We start from the raw sequence: 20,586 nt of genomic DNA on the forward strand, positions 1-20,586 counted from the left end.
AGTTAAGAATGAATCCAAGGTTTTTGGATTGAGCAACTGAATGGTTAAGACCATGGAGCCTGTGGAAAAGCATTGTGCTTGGAACAACTGGATGGGGAATAATCAGAATTCAGTGTTGAACCTCATGAGTCTTCATGGTAGAAGCCACTCAGTTGGAGATAAAGAGAGAAGCTCAGGCTGGGTTACTTACAGCTAAAGTTGTGGTCTTCCTTTTGACATGGCATTGCAAGGAATCTAGGTTCTGCTCAGTCTGCAATCTGTAGCCATTCTTTAGGATCTATTTGATTCAGATAGAAATCTTACCTTGGCCAACACTACCTCCTGGAGGCTCATTAATAAACAGCTATTCTGTGTAGGAGCCCGGGTTTTAGGAGAATTCCATGTGCTGTAGATATATATACCTTTTGGGATGCTGTCATGTACATGATGTTTAGATGAAATCAGTATCAGATCATGTAAGAAAGGGAGGAGGACTGAGGGCATTTTCTGATTGAGAAATTGAGGGAAATGTGAGACATAAGTAGAAGGTGCTGAGAACATATACCTAGGAGGAAGAATGAAACCTAGCAGCAAACCAAAGCCAAATATGAAGTTATGTGAATAAAACATCCCAGAGAGTAGAGAACATTGAGCTGCAAAAATCCAATTTGCAGGCAGGTAAGGATCATAAGGGTTAGAACTTGGTGTAGATTTAGTGGGTGGCCTTACCATGACATTTTTTTATAGGACTGTACCTTAATGAGACATTATGTTTGAGTTTTGTGGAGCCGCCTGAATCTGAAGACAGGATCTGAAATGAACACAGAAATATTCTAATTATTCTAATTCCTATTTCAATCCCCAGAATTATTTTGATTGGTTGCTGGTAGAACCAGTTTTAAAGGTTTAATGTCATATCCTTTCATTCTCCTTGTGCCTAATTTTTATAGGAAATATTCATAGTTTACTTGGAGAACATTCATATTTCATATAGCATGTTCAAATTTTGAGGAGGCAATACAATACTAGCCACAACTCTAACGTGGCTACATTGTGCCAATGAAGTTAAACTAATTGCTCATCATGGATAACTGGATTTTAATCACATTGTTGACAGAGGGGTGGAGGCCTGTACTTGTCTACAGGTGAAGGTGCTTAGGTTTACTGTGCACTTTCATGGTCCTATGAAAGCACAACCATTATATACACTGTAAACACCACAGGCCATAAATATCACCACCAACCCCTAATGTTTCACAGGATCAAACACAGGAGCTCTAAGGTAGAGCACCCCTTTTAGGTACAATTCTCATCCCAAGGCTTTGCTTTCCTTCTCAGTCACATCCAATATGGAGCCAGTGCTATGACACTTCAGAATCCCCAGTGTGGAGACTACCTGGTGATCTCTGAGATTTCTTAATGGGGGAAAGCTGGCGGCATTCATCACAGCTGAATGGGTCAAGCCATAGAACACCACTCTGCTCAAATGTGAGGCACACTATACAAAGCCACGGGACTAATTCCTTGAAATTAAGAGTTGTTAATTAAGAGTTTTTATAAAAATTAAGTAAATCAAGCGTTCTTAAAATGGCTAAGCATTGGCGGCAGGATCCGAGCAGAGGTTCTGAAAGGTTGGAGATGAGGTCACATGCATAAATGTTTACCCAAGTGTTTCCCAGTCTTTCTATTGCCATTCACATGGACTTCAGTACACATCTATCTTGCTGTCTCTTGCTGTCTTATGAATCTCCTGGTTAAGGTTGTGTCAAGCAGGTACCCAGTGATTGTCATGAAAGCCCATCTTACAGCCAGGAAAGCCTTCCAAGACTGGCAGCAGCGCTTCCACTACTGGGACACATAAGGCAATGCATCCCTACAGAGCTTGGGGTGACACCTGTCACCTTTCATTTACCCATCACCATTTTCCTTGCACTGCTTGCAAGGATATTTATCTATCATGTGAGCATCGAATCCAGTGATAATCTGTTGACTTGATGCTGCAGTAGACAATGAATACATTTAAGAACCATTGAATACTAGGCAGGGAGTAACCGGATGGTTTTCACCATGATGTGGTGAGGCAGACGTACCATGTATTGCTGAGGCCCCAGAAGTTGCTGGGATTTAAAAACCCGGTCTTCAGAAAGTCCCAAGACACCTTCTTCCAACTGGATGCCTCAAGCACAGGTAATATATTTTCCCCATAAGGCTGATAGAATGATGGTTTGAAAGAACCATCTTTTTCCTTATGTACACTGTTGTCCTTGCCAGCATCTTGAAGCCTCTTATCCTTTGTGGTCATTCAACTGGGAGAGCATGCTGGCTGGTCCTATCCATATGACAGAATAAATGACATCCACAGAAGAGGCTCTTCAAGGAAGTCTAAAGCAGAAGCCTGAGTTTTCTCTGCTGTAAACACAGTGATGCTGATATGCTAAGGTTCTTTTCTCTGATCAGGACTGTGGTTCATGAGTGGTTCAGGCTCTCTACTCAGACAACTGATAACATCCGTTGACAATTCAGTGGGTTGGAGACAGATGTGAGAAGAAAAGGGCAAGCTCTTCCGCCACTTCTGCATCCTCTGCTTGCAGTGTTTCACAGCTGTTTCCTAACCTGGCCTCAATTTTGTGTCCATGGGGAAGCCCACACCTGCTAGCAATGAGGAACAGTCCTGAGAGGTACCATCCCAGGTCACATGCAGAACAATAGTCATCTGAGGAGGGTTCTCCACTCACAGACTCCAAATATGTGTTTTGTACCTGGATGTCAGGTATAGCTCATTTGTCTTCATCAGCTTGAGCATCATTGATAAGCAATGCCCTGCCTGTTTCCATCGAAGCTATCATATTCCATGGCAATTCCTAGGTTACCTCTGGCCCCAGTGCATTGGGTACTCAGACCTCTACCTGGCTACTGCATTAAAGACAGAGATTGGCTTGCCCTGTGACTACCAGCCTCAGGAATTCCTCTTTCTATGGGATCTTCACAGGGCTTTGAAGCAGATAATGGATCAGACACAGCTGGCACATTTCTGGATTGGCCAGAGATCTTCATGAAATGTGAATTTGTGCAGTTTTTCCACACAGCTAGTTAGCTGGGCAGTGGCTCTCTGGGAAAGGAAGTCTTCTAGTCTCATCAACAGAGGCTTCCTAGCATAGATATCAACTCCATTCTCACTCACATGAGGAAGAAAGCTTGCTTTAGCACCATATGGTTTCTGTTCCCATGTCTTTTTGTATATTATGCTATTTATTTTAAAATATTTTTGGAATGAATCAATTGTGTGTGTGCTCAAGTGTTAAGAATGCTGTTCTGTGTACTTCAAACTAGTTGAACTGCACAATTCCAAGCGTCTCCTTTCCTGGCCTCCAATCTCAGTGTAAGGGAACTGGGATTATAGATGGCTACCACTCCTTCTCACTTTCTATATAGTTTCATTGTCTCACTTGTCAAGAGCACTGAGATTTACGACTATGATTTATGGAAGTTCTTTTGCATTTATCTTTGCTTGTTGATAAATGATCACCTCCACAAAGACCAATGAAGTTTGGAATCAAAAAGTCTCTTTAGGAGATGCTATCTAGCTTTTTTAAGTTTCTGCTCGTCAGTGGACTTGGAAAAGGAAACTTTCCCTGAGTGAGGAACCAGTAAATTCTACAGCTATTTGGAGTGTGAGTAGGTTGTCAACCCTTTGCTTTTTCTGTCTAAATATAGCCCTTCCAAATTCTTCCTTCAGGCTTCTTGAAAATTTCTGACTTAGAATAACCTACAATTCAAATCTGAGTTGAAGGTTTATGTGGGTTCAAATTAATGTAGCCACAGAATCAGTTTGGTTAAGTTGGTAATGAGCTTCCTTAATTACTTTATTTAAGGAGTGTTGATGACTGCCTGACAAAGACAAGCTCAAAATGGATAAACAACAGATGCTTTAACAGTTACTCATGTCACCATGAGGTTTAGGGTCACACTTCTTACTGATGCTTTGTAGTATGATTTTATCTCATTTTAAAATTTATTATTTTATTGTTAGCATTATTACTTCTTTTCTTCTTCTTCTTCTTCTTCTTCTTCTTCTTCTTCTTCTTCTTCTTCTTCTTCTTCTTCTTCTTCTTCTTCTTCTCCTCCTCCTCCTCCTCCTCCTCCTCCTCCTCCTCATCTTCCTCCTCCTCCTCTACCTCCTCCTTCATCTTCTTCATCATCATCATTTTAGTGTTGCAGGATCAAAACTAGTGCCTTGTACATGCTAGACAAGGCTGTGCTATTGACCTGATTCCTCAAATGCAGTTTTCTGATTTTCTTGAAAGTATAAAATTATTTGTAATCATTTTAAGATGATGATCTTCTTGAGTATATGTAATCACATATACTCATTTGAGTATCTACCCATTGAGCAGCATTTTAAATCATTTCCTTTTACTTTCCCATCCATAGGCAGCTTTGTGAGTTCAGAAGATTTTCTTGTCATTCTCCAAATCTCTTCTAATAAAAATTTGATTTGCACAGCTATCATGGTAAACATTCCAGTCTACCGTGGATAGCAGTTCTTATCATCCCAGATTCTGATTTGGTACAAATGGACAGGTTTCAGGACTGCATATTTTTTATCTGTCTTCCCCCTATTTCTTGAGTGGCCTATACTCTGACTAACAACACAGAGTGGGTGATTGATGGCTTTACATGCAGACTTAAAACTTAAGAGCAACACTTAACAAATTGTTTTTAATTTTGCTGAAAGTTTAAGAAGCCCCCGCTTCAATAATTCAAACTCATGGTGCTTGAGTCCTTATTTATGTTTGTTATGTGGCTAAAAGTTTTAAACTATATGTTAAGTACTCCAGCTTTTGGAAAAAATAACTTCTGACTCTGTGCCTGATTCTTTTATATAGTTCCTGGACTTCAGTTGATGTGACCTGCCCCTGGACAGGCTTGGCTTTGCTGTTGTCCTGATGTTCTTTTTTTTTTTTTTTGTGGTTCCTATTTTTATCCTTAGCTGTTGTTCATATTCATTCTGTACTTGACTATATATTTCATTGAGACAGAATAGAGAATGATCACTGTTGGAATAATGAGCCTGAAGAATTAATTATTTCATATAATATGTTTTCTTTCTTACTGGCGCTCTTTAGTGAATATGTGTGGGAAGTGAAGCTACTAAAAAAGCCATGAAGGGCTTCCTCATTACTCAAATATTGGATGGAGGATGAAATTTAAACCATCTAAAATAATTATTGAAACTACCATGTAACCCATTGTTTTTAATAAGCAAAGTATCTATAAAACATTTATAAAGCCTTTGTCTATGTTCTCTCAATATAGAAAATAGATACAACACTTTGAGAAAAATACACCTCTTCCACTTCCTCTTCCTCTTCCTCCTCCTCTTCTTTTTCTTCTTCTTAAATGTTTTTATGGGTATCTCTTTTTTTAGGTTAGGGAAGTTTTCTTTTATGATTTTGTTGAAGATATTTACTGGTCCTTTGAGCTGGGAGTTTTCACTCTCTTCGTATATTATCCTTAGGTTTGATCTTCTCATTGAGTCCTGGATTTCCTGTATGTTTTGGACCAGTAGCTTTTTCCGCTTTACATTATCTTTGACAGTTGAGTCAATGATTTCTATGGAATCTTCTGCTCCTGAGATTCTCTCTTCCATCTGTTGTATTCTGTTGGTGAAGCTTGTATCTACAGCTCCTTGTCTCTTCTTTTGGTTTTCTATATCCAGGGTTGTTTCCATGTGTTATTTCTTGATTGCTTCTATTTCCATTTTTAATTCCTTCAACTGTTTGATTGTGTTTTCCTGGAATTCTTTCAGGGATTTTTGTGTCTCCTCTCTATGGGCTTCTACTTGTTTATTTATGTTTTCCTGGAATTCTTTCAGGGATTTTTGTGTCTCCTCTCTATGGGCTTCTACTTGTTTATTTATGTTTTCCTGGAGTTCTTTCAGGCATTTTTGCGATTCCTCTCTGTAGGCTTCTACTTGTTCTCTAAGGGAGTTCTTCACGTCTTTCTTGAAGTCCTCCAGCATCATGATCAAAAATGATTTTGAAACTAGATCTTGCTTTTCTGGTGTGTTTGGATATTCCATGTTTGTTTTGATGGGAGAATTGGGCTCCGATGGTGCCATGTAGTCTTGGTTTCTGTTGCTTGGGTTCCTGCACTTGCCTCTCGCCATCAGATTATCTCTAGTGTTACTTTGTTCTGCTATTTCTGACAGTGGCTAGACTGTCCTATAAGCCTGTGTGTCAGGAGTGCTGTAGACCTGTTTTCCTCTCTTTCAGTCAGTTATGGGGACAGAGTGTTCTGCTTTCCGGCGTGTGGTTTTTCCTCTCTATAGGTCTTCAGCTGTTCCTGTGGGCCTGTGTCTTGAGTTCACCAGGCAGCTTTCTTGCAGCAGAAAATTTGGTCTTACCTGTGGTCCCGAGGCTCAAGTTCGCTCGTGGGGTGCTGCCCACGGGCTCTCTGCAGCGGCAGCAACCAGGAAGACCTGTGCCGCCCCTTCCGGGAGCTTCAGTGCACCAGGGTTCCAGATGGTCTTTGGCTTTTTCCTCTGGCGTCCGAGATGTGTGTGCAGAGAGCAGTCTCTTCTGGTTTCCCAGGCTTGTCTGCCTCTCTGAAGGTTTAGCTCTCCCTCTCACGGGATTTGGGTGCAGAGAACTGTTTATCCAGTCTGTTTCCTTCAGGTTCTGGCGGTGTCTCAGGCAGGGGTCCTGCCGCTCCTGGGCCCTCCCCCACGGGAGCCCAAAGGCCTTATACAGTTTCCTCTTGGGCCAGGGATGTGGGCAGGGGTGAGCAGTGTTGGTGGTCTCTTCCGCTCTGCAGCCTCAGGAGTGCCCACCTGACCAGGCGGTTGGGTCTCTCTCTCTCACAGGGTCTGGGAGCAGAGAGCTGCTGCGGGCCGGGATCTTAAATGTTTTTATGTATTTAATACTTGTATAAGTCAGGATTATTAGTGCTATGATGAAACACCATGACCAAAAGCAAGTTGAGAAGGAAAGGGTTTATTCAGCTTACTTCCACATTCTTGTTCATCAACAAAGAAAGTCAAGAGAGGAAGTCAAGTGCAGGAATCTGGAGGCAAGAGGTGATGCAGAAGCTATAGACAGGGAACTTCTTCCTTTCTTGCTCCCCCATGGCTTGCTCAGTCTTTTTTCTAATACAATTCAACAGGCATGGGAAGGCACCAGTTACAATGAGCTGGACTCAACCCTATTTATCACTAAACTAATTATATGCCCTACATAGTGGGCTACTAATCCCAGCTCTTTTTTTTAACTTTTTTTTTCCAGAGCTGAGGACCGAACCCAGGGCCTTGCGCTTGCTAGGCAAGCACTCTACCACTGAGCTAAATCCCCAACCCCCTAATCCCAGCTCTGAAGAGGCGGAGGCAGATGGATCTCTGTGAGTTCAGGGCCAGGCTCTTCTATATAGAAATTCCTAGCACAGCAAGTGTCCTTCATGGTGATAGTCTGTCTCAAAACACAACACGAACACACACCTCCCCCCAAAAATGTCCTGCAGGTTTCCATACCGACACATCTTATAGAAGCATTTTCTTAACTGAGATTCCCTTCTCCCACATGACATTTGCTTGTGTCACGTTGGCCTAAAACTATCCAGCCCAGTATTGTACGTTTTTAGACAGAGCATAACTACTGTCATATTAAAGTGAGGAGGACAGGTTGCCTGGAAACCCGTTGCAAGGATTTAAGATGTGCAAATATAGCTATAGTCCCAATCATTTTAGATCTTTGCTGACAAGTATATGACAATCAGCAGCTACAGGTGGTTATCATCATTATTAAGTCAATAAATAAAAGGATATAATAATGAATCAATCAAATTAGCATAACATAATTAAAAGTGTAAAGCTGATCTCTGGGTCACAGCAGCCATACTTCATCCATAAGGCACTAGGTATCTCTATAAATGCCTCAACTTTTCTGAAAATTTAATGGACAGTTGTGCACTTGAGTCTCTCAGCTTATTGGTCCCACATGACCAGGGCAGAGGAAGAGCTTCTCATGTAAACTGATGGTATTTACTTCAGCTGACTTCTGAGATTAAGGTGATCTTGAGAAAAGAAGCAGTCTAGAAATTTGTACCTATGACTGTGTGCTGAGTGACCATAGGTTTAAGATAAGATTTATTCCTTAATATGACACTGTATTTAACTTAAAATTGACCAGCACTTTTTATTAGAGCCTATAGAAGTCTCAGTGATACCTGAGCATTGTCTTATTTTTATTTGAAGCATTAGTTACTTAAAACTGTATTTACAAATTACCCCCTATTTTCTCCTTAAGGAAATATATAAAAACGTGAATTTTCATAGTTTGAACAATAATTGTTTCCTTTAGAGTAAACGAAATTACTTTCATTTTAATCTTGTAATACATAGAAAAAGAAATTACTGAAATGAAAAGACTCCGTAAAATAGACCCAAATAATATAAAGTACCTCGGTGTGACTTTAACCAAGCAAGTAAAAGATCTGTACAATAAGAACTTCAAGACACTGAGGGAAGAAATTGAAGAAGACCTCAGAAGATGGAAAGATCTCCCATGCTCATGGATTGGCAGGATTAATATAGTAAAAATGGCCATTTTACCAAAAGCAATCTACAGATTCAATGCAATCCCCATCAAAATACCAATCCAATTCTTCAAAGAGTTAGACAGAACAATTTGCAAATTCATCTGGAATAACAAAAAACCCAGGATAGCTAAAGCTATCCTCAACAATAAAAGGACTTCAGGAGGAATCACTATCCCTGAACTCAAGCAGTATTACAGAGCAATAGTGATAAAAACTGCATGGTATTGGTACAGAGACAGACAGATAGACCAATGGAATAGAATTGAAGACCCAGAAATGAACCCACACACCTATGGTCACTTGATTTTTGACAAAGGAGCCAAAACCATCCAATGGAAAAAAGATAGCATTTTCAGCAAATGGTGCTGGTTCAACTGGAGGGCAACATGTAGAAGAATGCAGATCGATCCATGCTTATCACCCTGTACAAAGCTTAAGTCCAAGTGGATCAAGGACCTCCACATCAAACCAGACACACTCAAACTAATAGAAGAAAAACTAGGGAAGCATCTGGAACACATGGGCACTGGAAAAAATTTCCTGAACAAAACACCAATGGCTTATGCTCTAAGATCAAGAATCGACAAATGGGATCTCATAAAACTACAAAGCTTCTGTAAGGCAAAGGACACTGTGGTTAGGACAAAACGGCAACCAACAGATTGGGAAAAGATCTTTACCAATCCTACAACAGATAGAGGCCTTATATCCAAAATATACAAAGAACTCAAGAAGTTAGACCGCAGGGAAACAAATAACCCTATTAAAAAATGGGGTTCAGAGCTAAACAAAGAATTCACAGCTGAGGAATGCCGAATGGCTGAGAAACACCTAAAGAAATGTTCAACATCTTTAGTCATAAGGGAAATGCAAATCAAAACAACCCTGAGATTTCACCTCACACCAGTGCGATTGGCTAAGATCAAAAACTCAGGTGACAGCAGATGCTGGCGAGGATGTGGAGAAAGAGGAACACTCCTCCATTGTTGGTGGGATTGCAGACTGGTAAAACCATTCTGGAAATCAGTCTGGAGGTTCCTCAGAAAATTGGACATTGAACTGCCTGAGGATCCAGCTATACCTCTCTTGGGCATATACCCAAAAGATGCCTCAACATATAAAAGAGACACGTGCTCCACTATGTTCATCGCAGCCTTATTTATAATAGCCAGAAAATGGAAAGAACCCAGATGCCCTTCAACAGAGGAATGGATACAGAAAATGTGGTACATCTACACAATGGAATATTACTCAGCTATCAAAAACAACGAGTTTATGAAATTCGTAGGCAAATGGTTGGAACTGGAAAATATCATCCTGAGTGAGCTAACCCAATCACAGAAAGACATACATGGTATGCACTCATTGATAAGTGGCTATTAGCCCAAATGCTTGAATTACCCTAGATCCCTAGAACAAACGAAACTCAAGACGGATGATCAAAATGTGAATGCTTCACTCCTTCTTTAAATGAGGAAAAAGAATACCCTTGGCAGGGAAGGGAGAGGCAAAGATTAAATCAGGGACTTAAGGAACACCCATTCAGAGCCTGCCCCACATGTGGCCCATACATATAGAGCCACCCAATTAGACAAGATGGATGAAGCAAAGAAGTGCAGACCGACAGGAGCCGGATGTAGATCGCTCCTGAGAGACACAGCCAGAATACAGCAAATACAGAGGCGAATGCCAGCAGCAAACCACTGAACTGAGAATAGGTCCCCTATTGAAGGAATCAGAGAAAGAACTGGAAGAGCTTGAAGGGGCTCGAGACCCCAAAAGTACAACAATGCCAAGCAACCAGAGCTTCCAGGGACTAAGCCACTACCTAAAGACTATACATGGACTGACCCTGGACTCTGACCCCATAGGTAGCAATGAATATCCTAGTAAGAGCACCAGTGGAAGGGGAAGCCCTGGGTCCTGCTAAGACTGAACCCCCAGTGAACTAGTCTATGGGGGGAGGGCGGCAATGGGGGGAGGGTTGGGAGGGGAACACCCATAAGGAAGGGGAGGGGGGAGGGGGATGTCTGCCCGGAAACCGGGAAAGGGAATAACACTCGAAATGTATATAAGAAATACTCAAGTTAATAAAAAAAAAAAAGAAAAGACTCCTTAATGCTATTAAAGTTCAGCCAGAGAAATATTTGTTAGTGTTTTCAGATTTTTATGTAAGGATATTCATTCAAATACCATGTGAGTTCCAAAGCATATATAGATCCACCCTCCACTGACAGCTCATATACTTGCTTTCTAGGTCTAGAGATTTCCCTTTAGATTTTTAAAAGTATAACTTATAAAATGTATGATCAGGAAGAGTCAATTCATGGAGAACTGTGTTTAAATCTCTATGTCCTGGAAGACAATAATAAGACAAGTAGGTATTCAATGGGCATGGACATTGGGGTTCCAGTGGCCAGCTACGTTCCATTAATGATCCTGATGTTTAACAGAATAGAGGCAGGAGGAGCAGCTTAGTGATGTTAGGAGAAATATGTCAAACAAAGATTTAGGGAGACAATGCTGAGTTATTGCTACATAGTTTTTAAGTTATGAGAACTTCACTAGGTCTACAACTAGAAACACAAATTATTCAAAAGAGCAAGTTCTCTCTGGCTGATCAGCTCCTGGCTTGAGACCAAATCTAACTAAGAAAAGGCTAGATATGCTTTGCCCAGAACTATTTTTCACATGATACAAGCTTTCATTTACTGAAATAAAAGTGAACCAGTGTGAGACTAATGAGTAAACAAATGTATTTGTCTTTAGGAAATTCAAGCAGAGTAAAGAAGAGTGTTACCTTTTCTGCTTTGTGTTGTTATAATAGAATTTCTAAAGAACAGAGGTTTGTACATTTTGATTTTAAAGGCTATGAATTTCAAGGCCATGGATGGAGGCTTCATACAGTGAGAACCTTCTTGTATAATTTTATAATAGAAGGCAGAAAGCAAGAGAGCAGACCTTCTAGAATTGAATTTGCTTTTATAAACCAAAGCAAAGAAAAAAAATAACAAAACTTTCTCATGATTGCAAAGTCATGGTAATGGGGGATTATGACACAAATTTACTCATTAATGGTGGAGCTCTCATGACTTAAACATTGTCTGTAGACTCAAGTTCTAGCAATGTTGCCTGGGGTATAGGTTTCCAATATAGCAACCATAGTAGACATCAAAGAGAAAGGAATGGAGACAGGACTGTGATACTGAAATATTAGTAATAGGTGCTTAGATAAGAGTAGAAATCCATAACAATTGGATTTTTTCCCATGACTATGTTTATGAACATAGAACATATAGATGACAGGAGTCACGAAATTACAATGTGAAAGTCAGGTGAAGGATCAAAAACCTACCTTGGGTCCCCTGGAAGAGCAGTATATGCTTTTAAAAACCGGCCATTTTCCAACCCACTTGATCTGGTTTGTGATCTGGGTTTATGACTTATATATGTCCCTATTTTATTCCACATGTTAAAATTTGGGAACACACACACACACACACACACACACACACACACACACGCAAACACGTGTACAATCATTATTTACAATAACATTTTTATAATGTTGCTCTGAACACTAAATTAGTTAAGACGACACTTGCTCCATAGGGAGCTTGTGTCCTCAGAGGCACTGGTCACAATATTTTTATTAACCTATCAATATATAACCTGTCTTATGAAAGGTTCATTTTAAGACAGACTAAATATTACAAGCTATGGCTCCATCCTCGGGCAAGTACTAGAACTCGTGATCTGAGAAAAACATCTCTAGAATATGTATTTTCTTCACAAGGGTTGTCACAACTTCTTTTGTTTTGTGATTGGGAACACAAGGTAGCACTTGAAAATTGCATTCTTGAACCATTTTAAACAACAAAACTCCAGCAAAAATAAAAGCATAAAAAGATGAAAAATGGTGCATTAAACATACCATGGAAAGTCATGTGTAAATGAAAAGACAGACTATATTCTTTTACTTTATTTCTGCTAGGAATCTGTGCCTCAGGCCCACTAGAGTTCTCAAAACCTTTGTAATATTTGTGTCTCCGAATGACTATGAACAAGCTGCACATATCAATTATCAGATACAAAGATGTTTAAGCAAGTATGTGAGCTTACAATGAAGAATGTGCCGAGAATAAGGGTAGATTATATGAGGGAGTCGATGTGAGTGTGTACATAAAACCATTGAGAGCCCCTGTGCTCTTATCTGCAGTAACTGAGCCAGTCTGTTTGCCATTAAATACACGGTGTCGGATGGAAAGGTGAAGACCCTGATCTTCGCACATCTGAGTGAGAAAATGAACATAGGAGGACAATGAAGCTTGGGATGCTAATACACAGTGCTAGCTGTAAGACTGCAACATTATCACGTTATTATCAATTGGGATGGTGTTCACAATGTGGAGGTTTCATATTTTCATAATCTTATGAATCTATTACCACTCTCTTATTATTTAATCACTAAGTGGAAAGGTTTTGCATATGGATTTTTCTGAGTGTTCATGAGGTACAGCAGTTCCAGAAAAAGAAGCAAGTTGACTTTACAGACCAAATGTGAGTTAGGTCTTTTTGCATTTACCCATTCCAACAGTGGCCCTTTTGTGAGATCCCTTATTCATTCATGGTTATCCTTCTTTCAGATGCAAGGGGAAGGAATTTGACAGTTGTCTTCAGCCTATACCCTCATTGTATTCTTTAGTAGCAACTCATTCACGGTTTAAGTTTTGTAGCTTAAATTCTACTAGGTTCACAACAAAACTGATAACTCATGGCATATTTATGATATTGAATAATGACAAAGAAAAGCAAACTGATGATAAAGTGTGTCTGTGAGTCTACTCTGCGGGTGTGCTTCACTAGCTTTATTATTAGAAGAGAGTTGTATTAGAAGTCACCTCTTTATCCATCTTCTCTGCTCCTTTATTTTAGGGAAGAGCCTTATTTTATAGTGATTGATGGTAATAGTAGGCATAACTTCACATCTCCAATAATTTTTATGGGTCAAGAAGAAAGAAGACTACATTACATATAAGAATTAGTCATCATAATAGACAATTTATAAATAAAGGGATTCTAACCAGATAATTTATGTATCTTGGCCAAGGGCCAGATAAGAATAAAGTAGCCTCTATGTATTGTTATGGAGTTTAGTCACTTGGGCTGCACAATAATCCTTGGCATGAAGGCTTGGATAGAATTGGTCCCCATAGGCTCATAGCGAGTGGCACTATTGGGAAGGGTGGTCTTGTTGGATTAGGTTTAGCCTTGTTGGAGGAAGTGTGTCACTGGTGGGCTTGATTTTTCAAATGCTCAGGCTAGGTCTTCTCTCTCTCTCTCTCTCTCTCTCTCTCTCTCTCTCTCTCTCTCTCTGATGATCTCGTGTAGAACTCCCAGCTCTTCATCCAGAGCTGTGTAAATTTGAGTGCTGCCATGCTCCCTACAATGATAATAATGGATTATTAAACCTCTAAACCTGGAGACCAGCCCCAATTAAATGGTTTTCTTTATAGAAGTTGCTGTGGTCATGGTGTCTCTTCATATCAATAGTAACCCTAACTAAAATACTTGGTTTCTTTCTTTGCAACAGACAAGGAAATGGATAGGATAAAATTCAATAATGAAGAGTTCATGGCAAAGCAAATTCTTTCTTTTTATGTTTTATGTTTTTATGTTTTATTCTTTTATGTTTTATGTCTGCTGACAATTTCATAGACCCACACATCTAATGTACAGTGTGGCATTATACAGATGTGTTCCTTCTGACTTAATGTACAACATGAGTATTGCTACAGAAAGCATTGTATATAATTATTTTTTTCCTCCTCAAAGTTAATTAGGTGGTGATGATAACAATTCCTATTTACTGAAGTATGTTTCACACATTTCACTGAGAGCTTTGAAAGAATATAACTTTAATACTTACAATATCCCTTGATGAAAGTGTTATTACTACATGCATTTTTAGATCAAAATACTCAGCTTGGCTAGAACATAAAGAACCTGAAATTCATATATATATATATTCTTCTCTTTGCCTTTGCCTCTCATAGACTCCATTAGCTGGTCTGCTTCCACATTAGTACTGAAGTGATATTGAATATTTATAAAGCCTATATCATGTTTCTAACCTAGTATGGCAAAGTACCTGGATTCTACCATCTGGAAACTTTCACACAAACTATGAGTACAGAATGCTATTCAACATAAACCTGGAGAATAAAGAAATACCAGTGTTGGAAAGTCCAAATGCAACAGGAAACTGAGGAATAGAACTTGTTGGAGTTGAAGATATAAGGAGTGTTGCAAGGAAACAATAGAGGTTTACAGTACCTTAAAGTTCACAGGGGCCAAAAAAATCAGTAAAACAAGAACGCATTCTAGGCATGGAGCATATCACAAGCCAGTGTCAAAGGGTCATTGAAGTAAGTGGCCTGAAGGGCTGAAAGACAGAGAAAATTCATTTAGTATATCTGAAATGATACAGTCATCTGACTGCTGTGTTTCAGGTATTTATTATGGAAATGGTTGCCCAATGACAGGTAACCAACCAAACTGTACATTGATATCATCTGTTTGAATAGCTCAGTTGTATAAGGTATCTTATATCAGGTTAATGTTCAGGCATTATATATAGTATTCAACTATGAGTTTCCTTGAAGTTTTTTCAATGTAGCAGTATTAATTTTGTCAATCACAGCCAAAAAATTGCTGTTATTATTGGTTGTGTTTTATGCCAGATTGATTTTAATTAACTGAATGTCATAGGTCAACTTCATTAGCACTGTATAAGGTGGTTCATGTTATTAGATAAGGATGAAAAAGCAATGAAAGTGTTTTAGAAATAATCCATTACTTTGCTTACTGATATTAACGAGCAGTATAGATTACAGGAGGCATAAGTGGAAGCTTGGCTTTTAGACAAGTTAGCCTTAGCAAGTTAATTAAGTGACTTACAGGAATCCAAGTTAATAAAAGCTGAAAGATGAGTACTATGTGAAGAAAAACTAAAAGTAATATAGGCTTAGAAAAGGGCATGGAGGATCTGGGAGTTAATGACAGAGTGAGTGAGGGGGGCAGTGACACAGAGACAGAGGCACAGAGACAGACAGGCATACACACAGAGACAGTGACATAGAAACAGGAAGACACAGAGACACAGAGACAGACAGACAGACACACGCACACACAGGGGGAGAGAGAGAGAGAGAGAGAGAGAGAGAGAGAGCGCCTAGAGGATGTTGTAACTTCAGTCACTCACTCTGGAAGACACTGAATATAAAAGTTGAAAAGGCACACATGGTTCATGTCTTCAGCACATCACTCAGTGAGCACAGCACTCAGGGAGCACAGCACTCAGGGAGCACAGCACTCAGGGAGCACAGCACTCAGTGTTTCAAAGGTGGTGGGAAGAATAGCCTCATGAAAGCAGGGTGCAGGAAGCGGCAGGAGGCTTAAAGAGTTGTCTCCCAGGAAAGAAACTGGATTAGCGCTGGAGGTCTTGATTTTTAGCAGTTATAGTCAGGCAGTGTCACAAAATTCTAAAAATAAAGGAAACATCTATTGTGTTAAGCCAAAGCCACTCAAATCTGGAATTGATAATACTGTATTTACTGTATTTCTGTAATGTTTAGAGTTTTCTTTCTCTTGCTCACTGCTTCTGTAGTATCCCTTTTAATAAAAATAAATCTTCAATACTCTCTTTACCAAACAAACGAATAACAAATTCCCCCTTTGCTTTTCTTTCACGGCAGAGTTAGGCAGGTCTTATATTACCGTGACCTCCTTTAGGTTATCCGAGCTTCATTTCTCCCTCATATATGTTTATTATTATTGAAAAACATGTTACCATAGTGAGCATAGAGTGGCATGTGTTCAATTTAAATAATGTGTTTACACTTGGCTAATACTGTTGTCAACTACAGCTGAGCAACAATCCTTGAAGGCTGAATCCTTCTGATACCAGAATATAAATATAGTTTGATCTTCCTATCCCTTCTATCATATTTGACAAATAAGTTTATTCTACTTATCATATCATTCTGACTAGTATAATTCAGTCTCCCATGATATGACACATTTTTGACATAATTTTTTGTGTCTATATAGTTAAGTTGTATTCATAAAGAATTTTTCTATATTTTTTGCCAACATGACAGAGAAGACTTTCTGTTAAATAAGGAAACAAAAATCACACTAAATTGAACAAGAGTAATATAGAATCAATAAAGCAAGTCTTTTAGAAAATCATTCAAACACAAAATGCAATTGGATACATGACAGAGCTATCATTGTGCGTCAATGTCACGATGCTATGAAGGTTCTAGAATATTTATGGACATTTTTGTACACTGTCTCCCAACACACACAATAAGTCAGAACCAGAACTGCATAAGAAATATGAATGTTAAGAATTATAAAGAAAAAGTATCAATATCATAAGAAATTCAGGACACGGACGAATATTTCAGCAAACCATGGCACAAAGGCAATCATTGTTGTATATTAAACTGTTTTTCACGAAAAATACTGCAACAGGAATAAAAAGTGATGATTGAGAGTGGGAGACAAACTTAGCAAGACACATGAATAAAAGGCATTAAACTACAGAATATAAAAGCATATCTCATTAAGTTCATCTAACAAAGTCAGACTACAGAAGTAAAAATGTGAAGAAGTTATAAGGACATGCACTTGACACAACAGAACAAATGCAATTGGCCAATGCACAAATGGACAACTATTATACCTTTTATTCTCTAAGATGGTGGGTAAAGCAAGAGGGAACCTTCTATCCCTCTAGAGCCAAAGCAGAAACTGAAGGCAGCAATGGCCACAGTAAGAATGTTATCCATGTGCCACTTATAATCTGTGGAAGAAACCCCATGCTTGCAGAGGCAGCCCACATACTTTAATACCTCCCACCCCCAGAACAGTGTTCCCAGGGGAACCACCATCAGGAGCTGACCCTGACAAAGAACAACACACCATGTTCTTCTGAATGACAGTGCCCACCAATCACCAGCTCAAATAGGCTGGAAAGATACTCTGTGACACAGCTGTGGTTAAGGTCAACACCTTGACAAGGCCTGATGGAGAAGATTGAGCATCTTAGCTTTTGATTATGATACTTTGGATTTTGCCAATAAAATCTGTCTATACTGAATGTAGCTGATAGATTCCAATGCTCCCTCAACATTAAAAATTATATTGTCTCATTAGGTATGATGAAATTTAGACAACAGAATCATAATGATATGCTAAATAATCAACACTACATTTATAATAGTTTACATAACTGTTATGCAGTGTTGGTGGTACAATATTTGATAAGAGATTCTTCCTGTGGAAATCAGTTGAAGGTATATATACCATAAATATCAACAATTTCATTTTTGGAATGCATTCAAGAGGTGGCAATTACTAGACAATTTTCAGGATTAACACTAATCAATCAAATGAAATAAATTTAAAGTGTTCAAAATAGCTTAATTATCTATTCATAGGAAAAATATAAACATAATGTTATCTATTCATACTTTGATATACAAAAATAGTGTACTGAATGACAGCTACATTTGTCAATCAATATTCCCCAAAGTCCTTAAGAAGAGCAACACTGCCACTCAGTTTAAAAGATTTTATAATAGGCAAAGTAACTGGTATATGAATATGTGATAAACCTCAAGGATGCAGATAATTGTGGTTAATGTGGAAGCTTCTGGGTCAGTGATTCCAGGGAGCACTGTGATGCTCTTCATAAGATCAAGATCAGTTTCAAGGCACCTTTCCTTTTAAGGTGGCTCATAGGAACACAGATATTTATTTTTAATCATCAATGTTTCATGTAACCATATATATTGCAGACACATTTGCAGAAGTCTTATAATCACAAATTCTGCTCCCCCAACATACACACACAACAATTATGTGTTATGCAAACATTTAATGTGTATTAGGTATTGTTTGCTCTTGGTGCTGGGAATACCATGGTCAGAAAAATCCACTTCTTGATCTTATGGTGTTGTGTAAAAGTCAGAATAACCCGTAACATTTGTTCACTATTGCATGTGCAAAGTACCTTCCAGTGCCATAAATGTTAGATAGCAGGAGTGAAGCTTCTACTTGGGCCTCAGCTAAATTGCTCTGTGGTCAGTGACATAAGTAAGTCTAATCTTCAGCAATATAGCCTGATCAAGAACCTAAGAGTAGATAGGGCTATGGTCCTAGGAGAAACCCTACTATTATTACTCAAATAAGGAAGCATGGCAATAAAATAAGTACTTAGTACTTAGGATATATTATATTACAACACCTGCATCTCAGCCCCTTGCTCAACCCTCATCAGGAAAGCTTCTTCTTCACATAGATGGGAATTAATTCAGAGAGAGAGAGAGAGAGAGAGAGAGAGAGAGAGAGAGAGAGAGAGAGAGAGAGAGAGACTTTGGAGCACTAGATCCTAGATCAGTTGTCTTTATTGAACCCCTTCCCTGATGACTCAGAGATCCATGTAGAACAAGACGTGATTATAAGAAGCTAAGGTGGGAGATAAGGAAACAGTATCTTCCACACATGACAGCTTGCACATATGACCTCATAGAGACTGCAGCAGCATGCATAACACCTGTACAGGTTCAAGCCAGGTGGAATCCCAGAGCTAAGAGGGCTAAGCCTACAGCTGGGTATGGAGTCCTACCCTTAAAAAGAAGCTATTCCCAACTTATATCTGCTGGCAAAAGTGAAATCAGTTTCCCCCAATGAAATATTACTAGTTTTATAAACACTTATCTGTAGATTTAGGTATTCATGCATATGACCGTTGGGAATTTTGCTGTTTATAATGTAGTTGTAGATTTTCATCCGATATTCATGACTCTACTAAAACTGTGCAGTCGGTTAGCTTTCTAGTATCAGGCATGGTTTCCCTCTTGTTGAGTATGTCTGAAGTCTAGTTAAAAAGCTGTTGGTCACTTCAAGTTCTATGTGGGAATACATGGCCCATAACCTTAGGGCCATTGTGTCGTACTTACACAGTTGTGGTTCATAGGTATCACAGCTGGGCAGGACTGTCGTTTGCCTTCCTCTGTAAGCTTGCTCACTGCCTTCTGATGCCATGGAAACTAGTACTCTGGTTGGAGACATTCAGGCCAGTTCTAACTCAGGGGCCTCTGATGCCTATTTCTCAAGTGCGTGGTATTTTCTGAAATAAAGATTTTTCCCATAAAGAGTAATTAATTTTTACCCATAAAAAGTAACTAAGGCTATATGCTTATGTTTGTTTATCTTGGATTTTAATATCATCTTTACTCCAACACTCTTTTTTTTTCTTTTTTCTTTTTTTTTATTTTATTGGATACTTTTTTATTTACATTTCAAATGTTATCCCCTTTCCTGGTTTCCTGGACATAAACCTCCTATCCCACCCCTCTCCTCTTCTTCTGTAAGGGTGTTCCTTTCCCCATCCACCCCCATTCCCACTTCTGACATTCCCCTACACTGGGGGATCCACTCTTGGCAGGACCAAGTGCTTCTCTTTCCATTGGTGCCCAACAAGGGCACTATATGCTACCGGACCTTCTACATATGCAACTGGAGGCATGGGTCAGTTCATCTGTAGTCTTTCGGTAGTGGTTTAGTCCCTGGGAGCTCTGGTTGGTTGGTATCCAACACTCATTCAATTTCTAATTCTACATTTATACCTTCAGAAAGCATTATTTATGTATTTTTTGAATTTTCAGTTCTATGGTCATTGGTACTCTATTAGTTAATTTTAACTGATTTTAAAAGCATTTCTATACTATATTCTATTTGGTGGTGGTGGTAAAGTAGTGTCTTGTCTTTTTTTCTGAGTAGTACCATGGACTGAGGCCTCAAGAGTAGACTGATTACAAAGAAGGTCCCAAATAAAACTGGGAAAGGTATCTAAGTCAATGGATTCACAAACTAAAAAATAAATACCCACAAAAATATGAATAAGAAAACCATCATGGTAACTCAATGAGTAACCACAAA

This window comes from Rattus norvegicus, chromosome 2, assembly GCF_036323735.1.
Source record: "Rattus norvegicus strain BN/NHsdMcwi chromosome 2, GRCr8, whole genome shotgun sequence".
Taxonomy (NCBI): Eukaryota; Metazoa; Chordata; class Mammalia; order Rodentia; family Muridae; genus Rattus; species Rattus norvegicus.